Source organism: Pithys albifrons, chromosome 5 (genome assembly GCF_047495875.1).
Source record: "Pithys albifrons albifrons isolate INPA30051 chromosome 5, PitAlb_v1, whole genome shotgun sequence".
NCBI lineage: Eukaryota > Metazoa > Chordata > Aves > Passeriformes > Thamnophilidae > Pithys > Pithys albifrons.
The window spans coordinates 60037415-60052237 of record NC_092462.1 but is presented as its reverse complement, the minus strand read 5'-3'; the positions used below and the strand labels follow the sequence as shown (position 1 = coordinate 60052237).

Here is a 14823-nt window from a genome sequence, read left to right as displayed (position 1 = left end):
CAAATGTTAAATATAGTTTTATAAATCAGTAGCAAATAAGGCAACCATGATTTTTCTCTTAATTTCTGGGCTATGTGTCTCAAGTGCTTGGTCCTAGTAATGAAAAAACCTCAGTACTTAATTCTACAATGCTACATAACGTGATCATCAGCATGAGCTGACAACAAAGTTATTTAGAAACTAAATATAATGGTCATTTCACTACAATGCTACTGCAGGTCAAATACCAGCTAGTTACTTAAATGTAATTGTAAGAAAACTTTAATTTTAAGTGTTATACATGAGGTGAAAATGATATGTTAAGATGACCTGTGTATACTTAGACTTAAAGTATTACACATAGCTGGAACATGACAATTATTTAATATAGTGTACAATGTAAAGCATACACCAATACACCACCACAGGTGGTTTCTTGGCTTTGAACCAGGCATTTTCAGATCTTAATGATCAATAACAGCCACCCAAACTTCAATGTCTAGCAACCAACCAAGTGGTCCAGCTTGCAAGGTTTTTCAAAAAAATCAGAAAACACAAAATCTACCAAATGTTTCATTCAAAAGCTGTGGATATAGTTAATAGCTGGTTTAGAAATTTTTGGTAGAGTCTCTTCTTCCCCTTTGAGGCCCTTGACACTTAAATCACTTGCAGCACACAGAATCAGCAACAAAGCCGGAAATACACTTGTGGAGATGCCCTCGTGTGCAAGGCCAGGTTCACTCAGCACAGTGAGCATTGAGCACCTTTTAATGCCTGAGCATTATAGATCTAAGCTACAAAAAATTTGTTGTCTTCACAGGAAAAAAACCCCTGATATAAAATGCCAGTTTAGGAGAAAATTGCATCTATCACAGTCATCATATCTACATATGCAAAGAAATAACTATCTGGGAGTTTTAGTTCTGCTGCTGTATTTCCTCATGGTGTTACTGTTGGATTTCATTCCAAAACGCTGTGCAAGGTATCTTTCATGCCTCACAGCTTTGCTTTGATTTTTGTCAAGCATACAATGGAGAAACGGTAAGGACAGGTTTTAGGAATCTGGGTCCTACCAGTGACCCCAGAGAGACTTCTTGACTGGGTCAGAGCCTGTAACACATTTTCCTGGCCAAGGCTCATCCCACCTTGCAGTGACAGGACCACATGGACCTGTGGTTCAGTCACACACAGGGGTATCAAAGCTGTCCCCACATTTGAGCCAAAGTGTCTGCTCTTTCCTGGTGTAAACCTGATGAGTGTCACCACGTGCAAATACTACTGTGTTGAGTAGCCAGTAGCCACAATAATAAGTATGAAATATATACACAGGTGTTCAACACACCTCTGCACACGGACTCTTCCCTCAGCACACCCTGGTGAGTTACATTATAATCCCATACAAGAGTGTATTGTCCAACAAGTAATGGCAAAAGAGAGGCTCGGTACCGTTTAATCATAATCTTTTGGACATGTACTAGGGAAGGAAGAAGGGAGGGAAGGATTTAAGCAATGTCACATACCACTTTTGCAGTTCTTGTTAACTGAGTAGCTGGGTATCACTGGAGCTGCTCATACAGCATCCAGTGACATGGGAATAAAAGGGGAGCATCGCATAGCCGGAATGTAAATGCACATGGGAAAGACAGAGAAGAGCAAGGAAAGTGCAGGGCCTCACCTCAAAACCACACATATTTGCACTCCTTCAGGCTTCCAAGAAGTCTTGAAAGGAAGAAAAATGTGGACATGGAATTATTGTGGATTCCCACCCTAGACAGATGAAATATCCAGGCTCTATCAGGGTTTGAATACTGCCCAAGGTCTTTATCTCAAGTTTTGAATATTTTATGTCAGAAAGAAGGAAAAATATAAAATGCAACACCCCACCCCAGAAAGAAAATCAAACCTTAAAAAATATATATAAATCCTGTCAAGCTTGGATACGCTCTGTTGATTTATTCTTTGCTCCACCCTTGTCACAGGTGGGCCAACTACTCTCACAGCCAAATGTGAACAAAACCAAATGAGGTGACCCCAGCTGAGCTGAAAAATGATCCAGATATTAAAAAAAAACTCCTCACCCCACTTTTTTTTTTTTTTCCAAATAGGGGATGGTGAAGGCAAGGCTGCCCTCAGGCATCTTTAACTTATGCTTTGACAGGTTACGGGGGATTTTGCCAGAGTAATTATTTTTCTATTCAACAATAATGAGAAATTACCATGGCAACCTCCCTTTCACATACTGCAGTCACACGCTAAAACATTGAAATAATGGCCTAAACATAACAAAAAAATATTAATACTTTAAAAATATTTTGTATGAAAATACACTTAAGGAATTGGTCACAAGAGAGAAGAGGGCAGAGACAGTCAACAAGTTGGGTCAGAAGTTAAGATGCCATGCTGCTGTAGCCAGGCTACCCAAGCAGCAAAATGTCTTCTGCTACAACTGTCATTGTTCCCTCTGATCCCCTCCACCCCTGGTATTACTTGTAATTTGAAGCATGGCTCAACTCTGAATAGGGTCTCCAAGTAAATGGAATCCTAGGGTTTCAATATTTTTTCCTGACTGATTTCTTTGGCAAATGGAATCAGATTTTAAGTACAATTATGCTCTTTTCTCCCCTCCATCTAACAGTCCCGTATGTTCACTGTGTGATCTGAGAGTCAAGCTGGGTTCTTCTTTACACCTTACAGACTTACATGATTAAGAGTCTGCAAGCTAAATGAGACTTTTCTGCTTGTCTGTGATGGTGATTGCTGAACCAAAATAGACCTGGCAACTGGAATATGAGGCCAACTGAGACTATGGCATTTTCTCCAAATTCCTTTATTTTTGTTTAATGACTTGGAAGGCAGAATGGAATTCATGTAAAAAGTCAGTACATGAAACCACACTTCAGAGGATTCAGATACCTTGCAAGACAGAATTGGAAGTCAAATCAATTTTGATAGATTGGAGAAATTATTTGAAATGAAGAGGAAATTCACTAAAGTGAGGTGACAAAAGCACAAAAAAAAATGGGGAATAACTGGCTAAGCAGTACTGTAGAAAATAGTCCAGACCATAAAGCAAACATGTCGGTAATCTGTTGCTCTTTCTAATAAGGGAAATGTCTTAGATACAATGGCCTTCCACTCCAGCAAACATATTTCTGGAAAGGCTTCAACTGAAATAGTCTGTCCTGTTCTGGAGTACTGTCACTAGCTCTGGGCTGCTCACTCTTAAAGAATTTAGCTGAGAACCACAGGAATCAATGAGCTTAAAGACACATGCAAACACAAGCAAATCAACCTCAAAAGATTCAGAGGAAACAAGGCAGAAGGATCTATCTGTATTTTGTACAAGACAGAAGAAGCTTACAGGGAATGTGATTACAGACTTCAACCATATGAAAAGATTGCTATAAAGAGTGAGCACTTGGTGGCTAACAAGGATGGAAGAAGTAATAATTGGCTCAGTTTGCTTGCCATCACTGGTTAAGTGATTTAATCCCCTGTTACAGATTTCCAGGCTAGTGCTTTGCAGAGGGGAAAGAGCTACAGAGAATGGCTGCTGTGTTCCCAAGAAGGGTGGATAAAGAGATCCTGCTGCCTATGAGCTTCCAGCAGAGCCACCCTTTACAGCAGCTCCACGGCTCATCCTCAGTGACAAGCTGATTTTTTGTTTCTCCCTCACATTGATTTTGGTTGCATATGTGTAACAGGTGTAAACAGTATATTAAAATAGAGGTATGGAAACAAATAAATGTGATCCTGAAAACAGACAGGAAACACATCTGTTTTGAAACCAGACTTTTTTGGTTGGGTTTTTTTTTTGTATAATCACTTTTCAGGGAAAAACTGAATTTTAAACATCAACCTTGGCATTGGACAAGGTAAAAATAAAAAGAGATAGTGCCCTTGGGAGTTTACATTTTTCTTCTGGAACCTGCAACTCTTCCCTATTGACACTTACTATTTTCAGAACTCTATATGTCCACACTCCTGTTGGCAACGTACATGTGTCTCATATTCTTTCAAGTTAACACTGCACAAGGAAACTGCTGTCTCCCCAAGGAAAGAATGGCATTCCTCCCCCCATCCTGTTCCCAGCAAATTAAACTATACTTGAGTTTTTAAAACGCAGTTCAAGATAAGATTTTGCCATTAAATTACAGGTTTTTACACCTGTAAAAACTCCGCAGCCATTACAAATTAAAAAACTCACAAGTATAAAGAATAAAACTTCAGACATTAAAGTCTATACTCAGAGAACACAGGCCATTAAAAATAAAATGTATGAATACAAGAAACCAATAATTTTCCCCATTAGTTTTAAATTAGATCCATCTTGTTTCTACCTAACATATTTAAGATTCGGATATAAATTTCACAGGAGTAACAAATTAATAGAGATCTGTGTATCTTAATTTTATACATTTGGACATTTGAGTGCTGATCTTCAGATCTGGCCCTGCAAAGCACAATGGTTTTATAATCTGGCATGGGGAGTGGGGGAGAGTTGCTATTTATATAAATTCTATATGGAATACAGCTATTATGAGTCTTATATTGATTTTCTTGGAAACACTGTGAACAGAGTGAAAGAGTGGAATGCTCATATATATGTAGGTGAGAAACCCACATGTCAAATGTCTGTTTTATAGGTACAAGAAGATGCACACCTATCTTATATTCCCAGTATCTTTTGCTCAGGGCTGGGTTGTAAGGACCACTCCCATCACTTCTGCATTTTTCATTCTATCTATTTTATTTTATCTCAAACATAAAGCATGCTTTACATAGAATTAAATATGCCTTTAATCTTGCAGCTAGTGGTATCTTACAGAATCTCTGTCTCCCCTCCTGCTTCCAGAAATGCCCAACTCTATTTCTTCCATTTGTTATTTCACACATATTCACAGTTTTAATGGTATTGCTTGCTTTTATTTGACTCACCAGTGTGGCTGGATTCCATCTCTCAAACAATGTGTAGTAAAACTGGCTGAAAGATTTTAAGACTTGGCTTTGGTCATAAGTAGTTTTTTGTTCCATTATATACTTGCAACTTCCTGCCAAAGCTCTGCTCACTGCCCAACACATATCAGTTTCTTCAGCTTACTTAATAATTAATTAAATTATTGTTTACATTCCGCTTAGGAACTTATCTTCATTTGTACAGTAAAGAAACAACACTGAGTTTCTGTTTTATTGAAAAGGCACAATATAGTCATGCAACAGATCCCCACAACAATATCTCCTCAGAGAGATTGACGGGGGTGCAAAATGGGGGCAACGTCTCTGCTTCTTATGTAAATCTGGCATAAGTTTAAGAATCCCATGGAATTTCAGGGAAAAGCTCATAACAGGGAGTTACTCTTACACATTCACTGGAATTTCTTAGGTTTTATTGCCTATAAACCATTACACTATAAGGCAACAAAATACTGGGGGGTAACAGCTCATTTTCTGAATGGGGAACTGTGAAAATCGAACATTAATTATTTTATTTAAGATAAAAATGGGAGGGAAAAATCAGAAAAAGAGAGATACTTTGCAAAATATACACTGATTTATGCCATTTCTTGATGTACTCTCAACCCAGGCATGTGGGAATCATTACTACAGCAAAACCATTATGCTGTAATGACACTGGCCATACAACTTAGCTTTGCAGATATACTTTTTTTAGATTAGATTCTCAAATAGCAAGTTCACACTGAAAAATTCTACCAGGAGCTCAGATTAACTGAAATATGCTGACACTGAAATAAGAACAATAAATATTTTTCTTATGTTCAGATGGATGGTTGACCTATTCCTTGTTATTTGGCAACTAACATATACCCAAATTAGAGAACTTTTTTTTGGAGTAGTTGTGGCAAATACTCACTAGGCTGGCAAATAGCAAGAGCAGTCTACACACAGCTATGGAAGTACAGTTATTCCACTACATCTAAGCCACACAATTTTTCCATCTACACAGATGCTACATATATAACAACTTGGATATCCTTTTAAAATTGTAGTCCTTAAAATGACAGAGATTTACAACTTAACTTGTCAGGAAAGGATAAGACGGAGAGATACATGGTTCAGTCTAATAACAGAATCAAAGAAGAATGCCTGGTCTCAAAGCTATTATTTGTCAGTCTTTAAATTTTACTGTAGCGTGTGGACAGAAAAAAGACTTCTTCAATACCCACTCTGTGCATGTTGCACCATTTACCTACAGCAGACAGGAGATTGCAGAGTTTAATACTGCTTTGCAAGCAGTACAGAGCAGAAAGAGTTAACTTATGGAATGTGTCATTTCACCTGCTTCTTTAATTTGAATTCATTATTTCCACTCATGGAACTTGTGCACAAGAATGGAGAGGAGAAAGAAGGGGGGGAAAAAGAGCAATGAAGCTGGGCTCAAGACACACTCCTCTGCCAATTCCTTATCGCCAACAAGGCATCAGCCTCGGTATTTCACCACTCTCAATGACCAGCAGAAGATTCTCTTTTGTCCTTTTTAAATACAGAGGGTAAGATTTCACTTGGTCTCTATGGATAAGACCTATATTCTGGCTGTGAGAACAAAAAAGACTGGGCATTATTAACTAAATCATGTGCAGTTTTTAACAGAAACAGACACTTCCACCCATAGCATAGTATCTGTTAGGACTTGCTATACATACAGTGCATACTAAATCCACATTCAAAATTGTTTTAAATTTGAGCCCTCTTTTCAATAGGCTTGAGGATGTCTCTAGCTGGCTGGGAAGAGTAATAGATTTTCTTAGCAGTATTCTCAATCCATGATCATTGCAGACAAATCACAGACCTGAGTTTTGTGTTTATCAAAAATGAATCACAGTTACATTTCTCTATTCTGCCACTGAATACCCCACAGCCTCTGCCTTTGAGAATGGTTTATAGAGATGGAATATTAAGTGTGTCTATTATCTACTGTACTACCGTCAGCCATACAAATGTTCTTATTTTATTCTGACATTTTGACCTGGTTTCTTTTTTACCTTGTTTACTTCCATCTTTATGAGTAAATGGAAGCTACTATGCCATCTATCCGAATGAAAAGGCAATAACTAGTATTGCCATGAGTGAATATAGAGCATCAAACATTATGTGTCACTAGGGCACAGAAGAAAAAAACATATTCCCAGCAATATTAGTAAGTGAGCCTCTCTAGATCTATCTACCCAACTGCACCAACTCCCAAGGCTGTAAAATGTAGTGAATACAAATCCCTTTATCAGTTATTACAGTGAAAGTAAAATTATTACTGACAGCATTTAAATACTACATTGGAACATGATGAAGACAGTCTTTGATACCTCAATTTCACACTGGACTCCCACCATTTCTTTGATCACTGAAATCTCACGAAAGCACCATGTGTACTAGAGACAAGTACAAAGCTGGAACCTTCAGAGGTCCCTGCTTCTGAATAACTACAATCTAAATTATGATCTAACAGACTACTTTGAGAGGTAAGAAACAGCTCTTCAGCTGTGTTAAAAAACATACTTTTATCTCTTGTGCCTTATTCTCAAAAGCCTAGTGATCCAGGTAGGAAAGGGAAACATAGATATGACAAACCACACTTCCACCTCCATTCCAGCTTCTTGGAGAAGTATCAAATGGTGGCAGGGCTAAGTAATGCAGCAATGAAGAGTTGATTTTATCATAAAAGACATTATATGGGTTGAAAAGACATATAGGTGAAGAGATATATGTCTTTATATATCTTTATATACAAAGAAAGCCTTAAAGGCATTATTTATAAGGACATGTAGTGATAGGACTAGGGGTGATAGCTCTGAACTGAAAGAGAGCAGGTTTAGATTCAACATTAGGAAGAAAGTCCTAATATCTCCAAGGGTGAGGAGACACTGGAACATGTGTCCAAGAGAAGCTGTGGATATCCCATCCTTGGGAGTGTCCAAGGCCCAGCTGGATGGGGCTTTGAGCAACCTGGTCTAGTGGAAGGTGTCCTTCTCATTGTAGGGGGTTGGAACCAGATAATCGTTAAGGTCCCTCCAATCCAGACCATTCTACACAACTCTTAGGCAACTCCACCCTACAAGACTTCCGGAAAACTCCTGATAAGACTCAGCAAGAGACTTTTAAAATTAGAGATATGCTTTGCTGAGCTGAGATCCAGCTATGGATCCAACTAAAAATTATGAATTCCTATTAAGGTTTGCAAACCAGGTAAGAGAATATCAAAATTATGGACAACTCTGTCTAACCAAGGAGCTTTTATTTCTTGGGAAGGTGAATGAAGTGGAGAAGATCAAGTACATCGTATGTGTCATCTGCATTTAAGGGCTTTATAATGTAACTGTCATTCTGGGTATGCAATTCCTGTATGCATTCTGCACTTATTAGGACTCATAATCACAGCCATTTTTGTCAACTGACAATGTCACTGTATTCACAATTATTTGTGGAAAATGTGTATCAGAATCTAAACTCTACTTAAGGACAAGAAAAAAAGGTAGTGCTGAGGTATTGTTATTAAGTTCATATTTTACTCTCTACTTGTTCCAGTTTTCAACACTACAGCACAGTTAGTATCATCTGCACTATCCATTTGAGCCACTAATCAGCTGCAGTTGTCAGATGCTCAAGTTTTTGAAAAGAATAGAGCTACATTATTGCTTGTCATTTTTAATATACAAACACATGTACATTCAAACTTAATCAAACATTAAGGCAGAGATTTTTCAAAGCTAATTAAAATACTTATGCATTCATTTCCCATTAAATTAAGTGGAAATCTGATATTGGAATACTCTGCACAAGGGTCCAAATCTCAGCATGGAAATGGAACTCGTTACATTTGCTGAATCAAAGCTGGAGGGTGACAACAGGGTTGGGATTCATTTCACCCCAAGACAGTTGTCTAAATTCGTATGAGATAAAAAGCCTTCTGGAGATATCTGTCTCTTTGCTGTCTGTAGAGGGAGCCTAGAGAATGGTTCGGTCTAGACATGTAACTTTCATAGGGATAAAGGTAGGTAAGATAAATCCTATTCTATGTACCTAGCAAGAATTTAAAAGTCAAGAAGAAAACTGGTTGAGATTTTGAGAGCTTACATAGCGAGGGACAAAAATAAGTGAAAAGGTGGGTGAAACAACTGTATCTACTTTGTCTAGATTTTTATAGTCTTGGCAAAGAAACCTATAAATGATGTTCAAGTTTTTGCTCAAAATGCTCAAAGATCTCCAGGCTGCCAGGTTCCTGCTGTTTCATAGAAAAAGCCCCAAGTGGCAGACAGAAGCTGGAGCACTGTTTAAAGATTTCTGCCAGTATGAAATGCTTTAAATGAAGAAGATATGATTATTTGCCTGGCTTCCTAACTTCACTCCCCAGCTAGCCATGGTTGCAAATAAAGGTCCTCAGGTCCTGTGTTTTATCTCACACTGTATTTGGATAAAAAAAATCCTGTACAAAACGCAATTAGAGACAGAATTGTTCATATGTATGTTCCTACATTCTCATTAATCTGAAATATAAGGAAATCCTGGGTCAAGACAACATATTAAATACTGACATTCCTCACATGTTATTCTGTAGCCATCAGATCACTCAGTTGCTCTCTGCTTCTGTGGTGTAGCACCATCCCCCTGAAGCACATAAGACTCATTACAGGGTGTGTGACAGCCAAGACTGATCAATGAAGGAACAATAATCGTGAGTCCGGGTTGCTTTGACAAAGTGAGGATGGGTTGTACTTGAGACACTCACATATTCTCAGTACATACAAGGGTTTACAAGTCTTGATGGTGATAAGCACAGGGTAGTAAACTTTCTAAACTGGCATTTGCATTTAAAAATTAAAATTCTGATTCAAACAGGGATGTCTGAATCACCTGCTTGCCATGACAAAGCTATTTAGAACAAAAACTTTTACTGTTATTGCTGCTATAATATTGTAGAACAGTGTAACAGATCACTGACAAGAGTGTTACGATTGCTAAATCAAAGGATATACTGTACTGAAAGGCACCAAAAGAAATAGAGAGAGCATGAAGCACGGAGGTTGTGATAACAGAGTGGGTTTGTGTATTTGTTTTAATTAACTTAAATTTTCACTTCAAAAGAAGTGGGAGAATTTATACATGCCAAGAAGTACTCCCTTTCAAAACTTAGTCTTCACTGAGCAAAGTAAAGCTTTCTTCTAAATGGCATCTCTTATCTTGTCAACCTCATTTAAAGTAAAAAGGCATCAGTAGTAGTAATAAGAATGCAGCTTGGTGAACATTTCCTTTACAGAAGCCAGCTATTACATACAGTAACAAATTAAAAACTCCAAAAGTCTATGCAAGTCCCCAGAGAAATGCTATTTAATAAAGCAAACACTGATATTGAATGTGACAGAATTCCATTTGCTTCAGAATCCCATCCAACTGAGTCTGGCTGCAGCTGAAGCAATTAGAGAAAGCTGTGATTTAATGATTATGCTAAAACCCTAGACAAACAAAGCTCTCACCTACCAAGTGGCCACTTAGCTGTATCACTACCACCAGAATGTATAAAAATCCTTGTAGGATTTCATTTGCTGTCAGTCAACTCATAGCAACAGGAGCAATCACTTACTAAAATTGTCTATTTACTAGCTACCCTACTGCTTAAACATGAAAAATGTATAAATCTAAATTTAAATAAAGTAAGCAAGGCCAAGTGTGAACTACGTATGTCAGGGAAATCACCCACTAAGGTCATCCTTGTAGATGAGACCTGATATGATTCAGTCAAAAGTTCATAGCAGGTCAGCATTTAATCTTTTTATTATATATATCTATATCTATATATATATCTTTATGTTGTATACAATAATCCACTGGGGCCTCACCTCTGGGTCCATAAACATCTAATGAAATTTTAAACATCTTTTCATCACAGCAGTAGTCTCCTATGAACTACAGTCTATTACTTCAGACTCTGTGGACCTGTTAAATCAGCAGTAAAACTGATTCACTTGATATTTCTTAGTTTTTCATAATGGTATTTGGCCTTCCCTGTTTTTTAATGTGTTCCAAATTTCTCTATTTAAGTTGCAGAAGTTGAAGAAGAATAAGAAAGGACTGTATGCCTGTGACAATTTGGAAAACTTGCTTATGGAAAACTTGTGAATTTGTTTGAAAACTCTGGACTTTCTTGGTATGTTCCTGCCAGCCAACAATCTCAGTTTTAAAAAAATGCCTATTGGTATTTCTGATTTTTAATTTTCACATTACTACAAGAGGCAAGTAAGTGACACCTTGGACTGCTGATGTAGATTTTTACCCTCACTGCCTTTCAGATGAAGGCGTTTTCTGACAAAGAGCAAGCAAAGCCTTTGAAAAAGCAGTTCTCTTCCTCCACCACTTCTCTAAGGAACAGGATCTAGAGACATGGTGCATATCTATAGCCTAATAAAACATACTAGCGTTGATACAAACTTTAAACCATAAAGAATACGAAATCCAGGAAATAGCTCAAATACAAAGAAAATTATTTTAAGAAAGAAAACATTTTTCATAATATGGAGAAAAATTCACAGAACAGCTTCAGATGAGACTGAAATAACTTAAAGAGTTATGTGTAGAAACACACCTATTGAGCAGCCTGGCTCTATTTTCAAAGATCTAAATCCTCATGTCTGAACAATAGCATATACTGTGGACATAGTGTTGTCTCTTTGTTCTGTTACAGTTGTGCATTTCTAACTAAAATATAAAATGATGGTGTTCAGAACCGAATTCTTTTAAAGTACCATGTGTTCCTCCAAAGTGCCATAAGCCCTGAGCATATACAGTTTTGGAACTTTTCTAAAAGATTTGTGTTCAGAGTACTAAAAAACTACATAGTCCCATTTCTGGAAATGCATTAACTGCCAGAGTTGTCATCTGAAAGTGAGATAGAAACCCCCAAAAGCTTTAGTGCTAATGTCTTTTTAGACTAGGAGAACCTCAACACAGAATATATAGATCCACACCAAGCACCTTGTTTTCTACCAATGCAGTGACAACCTCTGTGAGATTTTAACATAATTTTTTGCACTATTTTAGTCAGAATCTACAAAATTGGTTGTAGCTGGATCTCTCTCTAGGTTCTCAAAGAAATACTATATCAAAATATCACAGATTGTCTTTGGAGGGTGCTGCTTTCAGGTGCTGACTCTTATCAGGATTCTCCTTCTTTTAATGAGCTCTTCCACAATTGCTTGACTTTTACATCTGATTTCTGTATCTCATGCTGAAGGATGACCTCTCTGTTCTAGAAAAAAATTAATTATTTTTTTCCCTCTTGCTTTCTTAGTTTTACTTTCTGACTTGTAGTTTTCTTGTATAAACAGATGCACTGACACAGACATGCAGACATTTTTTGTTGATATTTTCAGCTTCAGTAACAGTGTCTCCCAGATTAGGTCATCTGCTTCTTAAAATCATATATTAAGTTATCTCTGGTCTGAGGCATTCTAGAATGAATGCAAACTTTTTATAACTTCCACACATCTGGGGTCTGAAAGCTGCAAGAAGCTTATCAGAAACTGTCAGGTCAGCAGAGCCCACCATGTATCTTGTGGCATATCAGAAAGGACAAAGGAGTGTACTGAAGATCAAATATGCTTTTTATTAAGCAAGCAGCTCCTTGTTCAGACTCCTGTGAATGTTCTAGTTCCGTAAGGCTCAGCATCTGGCAGGGGTCAGACCTGGGCTGAGTTCCTTCTGACTTGATTCAGCCCTCTGCAGTACAGCTGACAAGTGCAGGCCTTCACGTCCTAAAGTCTCAATGGACTTGCAGAACAAGTACAGAAGCAAAGCAGCTTTCTCCCTCTCTCATTGAAAATACTCATGCACCTTGATCTTAAGAGACCACAAGCAGGATTACACTCCCAGTATTCTCCTAATCCCTCTGCCAATCTTCCAAGCACTCATTAGTAGCAGTCAAAGAGGTGACACCAAACTGCCCAGGGGACATGGCCTAGAAACTGCAGAGATACTGAATATTTTCAACAGTATTATACAGTATGCTGCAGACATATAATCCTGTGGGTTGTGAGTTGATACATGTCAAATGAATCCAGTGGTCAGGATGGAATCTGAAAACGGAAGTGTACTTTGCATTGTATATGGTGAGTCTCACAATAAAGTTGTGTGGAAATATCTAACTTATTGGACCACCAGTGGCAGTGCTTTGCAAACATAAGAGGACACATGATGTTCCATAATGTTCCTATGACAGTAAGCACAGCAGGCAGGGATAATAATTGTCATCTAGGAAATATAAGGAGAAAAGGTGGTATCTTAGCTCTAAGGATAGATATTTTCTATTGGAAATAATATTTTTTCTTTCTTAGAAAATGTCCACTTGCCAGATGTACTTCTTAGATTTAATCAAGTAATCCCTTTTGTACTTTGAAGGTGGCCATCTGTGAGATTTTTAAGAGAGAAAAAACCAAAAGTAACTTACCTCATGGTGAAATAAGAGAAGCAGGTATATAGTGTTTTCACTTAGACTCTATGTATGTATGTATGGCCAAACTTCGCGAACAAACATTTGGGAAGGGCTCTCCCCAGGTGGGGGTGTGCCATTCGAGCCTGCGCAGTGGATTTTTTTTTAGGTGAAGGCACAGCGTGCGCAGAACTGGCCCCACCGTTTAAGTCCTGAGGTCCATTTGCAACGGCCAAGCGAGCTTGGACAGTGACAGTGAAATCCTCAGGACTGTCTACAGCACCTGATACTAACCGGGGCTGACCCTGCTGAGCATCCGAGATCTGACGGGATCGGATGGCAGGGAGGCATCGAACTGCCCGGTACAGTCTCCATTGAGACTCGAACTCATGACCTTGTGATCCAGAGTCCAGAGTGCTCACCATTACACCACGGGACTTCCCTTACACTACTACTCACTTAGACTACTGCCATCACAAATAGCTCCAAGAAAACCATATACATCATGCTTCATTATTAAAAAATTAATATTTTTCCAACCAAATAATGATCAAAATAATTCTGGATAACTTTCTGTCCTGCAGGGTCTACTTGAGGTGAGATACAGCAATGTCTGTTCTGTGCATGGAGTGCTTGGATCAAACAGATAGAATTGTAACTCAACATTTGAAATTGTCAGTTTTTAGTACCTAATTTTTTGACGCAAGCTTAGAGTAACTGTGTCATCTATTCTTCTGCTGTAGAATGTGCACTCTCTAGCTTGTCCTACCAAAAAAATCAAAGCTCTCAGGCCCTTTAAACAGATATATAAGTGTGCGTTTTTTAGGAACAGGAGACTATCCCATTGGTAGTCATGGTTCCAGAGAGAAGCTTGAGTGTGATGAAATGCATTTAAACTTGAGTAAGGGAATAAACAGAATTCCAAACTCTTTTCTGTCCAGTAGGCTGATATTTAAACCAACAGCATGATACTTCAGAGCCTGGCTCTGCTTTAGGAAGAAGCATGGGGTGGCTTACCTATTGTAATTGCATATGTTCATTCTCATGGCCATCAATATCAGACAAATGGAAGTTCACTTGGAGACAGGGTGTTAAACAGAGTGCAAATTTCTCATTTGGAAAAGAAACAGTGATCATCCTCAGTAGTCTTTTTTCTCATTCAGCTTCTTTGATTTGATGTAGGTATCAAAAAGAAGTGACCTGAACATATTAAGGATGATGCAAGTTTCACTATTCGCTTTTGCACATAACTTAAAAATTAACAGTTCATTAATATCCAAACAGATCTCCTTTGGGGAGACTTGATCAGAATTCAACACTAGATATCAAACACATCTGAGAGCATTGCTGATGCGTTTTTAAAAAGGCCCAGAAGAAATATGTGTTGTACAGATTTACACTGCCTTCACCTG

The 14823-nt window shown here is 38.0% G+C and overlaps 1 protein-coding gene across 10 annotated transcripts in view; it reads right to left on the bottom strand.

The window, feature by feature from the left end:
* Window positions 1-14823, bottom strand: part of LDB2 (LIM domain binding 2) — a 249489-nt gene that overhangs the window by 173437 nt on the left and 61229 nt on the right. The window lies entirely within an intron of this gene.